A 2,746-nucleotide genomic window follows, 5' to 3' on the forward strand; every position below is an offset into this window, starting at 1 on the left:
CTGCTGTTGGGTGTGGCCTAATGCTAATGAGTTCCTGCTGGGCTTTTTCTACAAAAACAGCCCTGGCAACAATACTTCATAAGGGCAATCCAATTCACCAGTTTTCCTAGTGGATGTGTTTGGTGTGGGTGGAGGTATGGATCCCTATGTAGGACTACTAGTTGCATGCAAGAAGGCATTGCTACAGCTGGACCTGCACCAAGGAGCTACACTTAAGGTTCAAGACTACTCTTGTATGAGCTTTACCCTCAGTGATACAGATATGTATTTTTAGACCCTGAAAGGAATGGTCTTATGGAAGTCTCCCCTTTAGATGGCAAGTGTGAAAGTCTGCTTTGGAGGGCCCCTCTGAGCCACTGCCCTGACCTCCACCCCAAAATGCAGCCCTGATGGCATTACTGATTCCCCTTGATCTAAAATTATGAGCATTATGAGGGTGACCATCTACAAGTTCCAACCATTTCCATAATACTTGTAAGTGCGCCAAGAACTGATCTTAGGCTCACAATCTATCACCAGATCCAGAACCTGGGTCTGGTGGAGCTCCAGCTATCCCATACTTCAGTAATTTATTTGAAGAGAAGGAGGTTTCACTTTGCACAGAAGCAAACTTCGCAGAACCCCCTTTTCATACTTCTGTATGGATGAAACTGGTCAAAGTGCAGGCAGCACAGGGATTGTCTGAGGCGTACTTCTGTGCTATGTACTTATGTTGAGACTTCAATCCAAAGGTCATACAGAGTTCCTCCTTGTCCAATCAATATCTGAACTCTCATATCTAATGTGCCATATATTTAAGAAGTATATCTGGCACTACTTTCAGGTGGCTAGCCATGCAGGCATGCAGTAGAAGTCCAGTAGCACCCTAGATTCTAGTCCAGTAGCACCTCAGAGACCAACAAGATTTCCAGGGTATAAACTTTCAAGAATCAAAGTTCCCTTTGTCACATGGCACTGGGTCAGCCACATATTAGTCCATGCTAGCTTGTATCCTTCCACTCCACTCAGCGAAGCTTGTAGCCTTCCTCCAACCTAAGTGCCTTCCTCCAGGCACTTGGAAACAACTCTCCCACCAGAGGAGACGCTACTTCCTTCAGAGGAAGTTTCCTTAGGAATATGGGCCCGTAGCCACAATGGGGCATCTCGGGGCCATGCCCCCTTAATTAACAACCCCACCCCACAAAATGCTATCTCCAAAGTAAAAATATTGTTTGAAGTCTGAATTTAGGAAGGCTTCAGGTTTTGCTGAGAGATATGGAAGGGATTCAAGCCAGCATCTGTAGGTGTCACGATTGTTGTAATAAGCCAAGAACTCTTGTACTTGAGAGATCCCTTCCCTGTTAAATTGAAGCCGAATCAAAAGTAAATCTGCTGCTGTTCCCCTGCTATTCCCCTGTTGCTTGGTACACCTGGAGAAGACAGACTAGAATACTATTTTAGAACACAGTGGGGTAACTTTTCATTTTAGACATCTGTCAGAAATTGATCAAACGGCTTCAAAATATTTAGACAGAAGATGTCAATGTATGGCAACTCCTTAGCAGCACAGAAAATGTTCCAAGCTGATTATGCTATGATCTCCGTTGAATATAGAACACCTTAATGTTGGTTTCATATCTAAGTGTTTCAGCAAATAGCAGATGATGAGCTCAGCAGTGACAGAGGAACCGAAAGACATAAAGAAAAGAAGTATTACTCATTCAGAAATATGACCGAAACTACTGCTGACAAGTCCTGTCTGAATATTTGTTTCCTAATCAGAACTCCGACACCAGAATCAAAATCTTTCTAAAGTGATAAAGTGTATATAGTGCCTAGGGCCTGATTCTGCTATAATACAGTTACGGCCCCCCCCCCATCATGTATGTAATCAGACTGGAAGAATTGTGCTGTCTTATAATTGTTTTAAGTTATTTATATAGTGCATTATCATAAGCCATCTGTGGAACATTTTGCAGAACTGGTAAATAAATACACTTTAAAACAGTGCTCCAAAGAGAAGGGTGGGGGACTGTTGCTAGAAATAAGCTTGAGGTGTTGTGGAGCTACCGTTTGTCTGGTGAATATTCATGAAATCTTTTACATAGTATATCTAAGGACTGAATAACCAAGTTCACGAAAACCACTTGCAAAAACAAAATGTTTATCATATTCTGGCATTTCCTGTGTTCCCCCTGCCTCCTGTGATCACAAATATGAATGAAGTGGGTTTATGAAAGGTGTGCAGGGGTGATTAATTAATTGCAGGTTTAACTGCCCATGTGAAACTCGCAGGGCATAGTTCCCCTTACCATCCCTTAACGTGCAAAGACTTGGAGTTCATGAGTTATCCTCATTTCTATGAGAAACATTACTGCACAGCTGTGCTCATAATTAGCCAAGGAGATAATCTCTTTCCAATTTTCGGAATGAGTATCAGTTTTCAGGACAAGTGAGCAACCACAAGCTCTTGAACCAGTGGGATAATGTTTTGCATGCCTATATTACAGCTGTTAGAGAAACATAAATAAGTTCCAATTGCTCTTCTGGGATAACTAGTATTGCTAAGAATGGAAGTAACAAGAGCTCAATCTATTCAAAACCTTTTCTTCATCTCTTTTATCATATTCCCTTCACCAACATCCTGTTTTCAACTAATGAAGTGATCCCAAGATCTGATGGTACTTTCGTGCACCATAGCATTGGCCCGCAGTTGGCTCATTTAGAGCAAAGGGGTGTTCTAGGGTTGCCAAGTCGATCTTCTGCC

This window comes from Gekko japonicus, unplaced genomic scaffold, assembly GCF_001447785.1.
Source record: "Gekko japonicus isolate JY-2015 unplaced genomic scaffold, Gekko_japonicus_V1.1 scaffold6, whole genome shotgun sequence".
NCBI classification, from domain to species: domain Eukaryota; kingdom Metazoa; phylum Chordata; class Lepidosauria; order Squamata; family Gekkonidae; genus Gekko; species Gekko japonicus.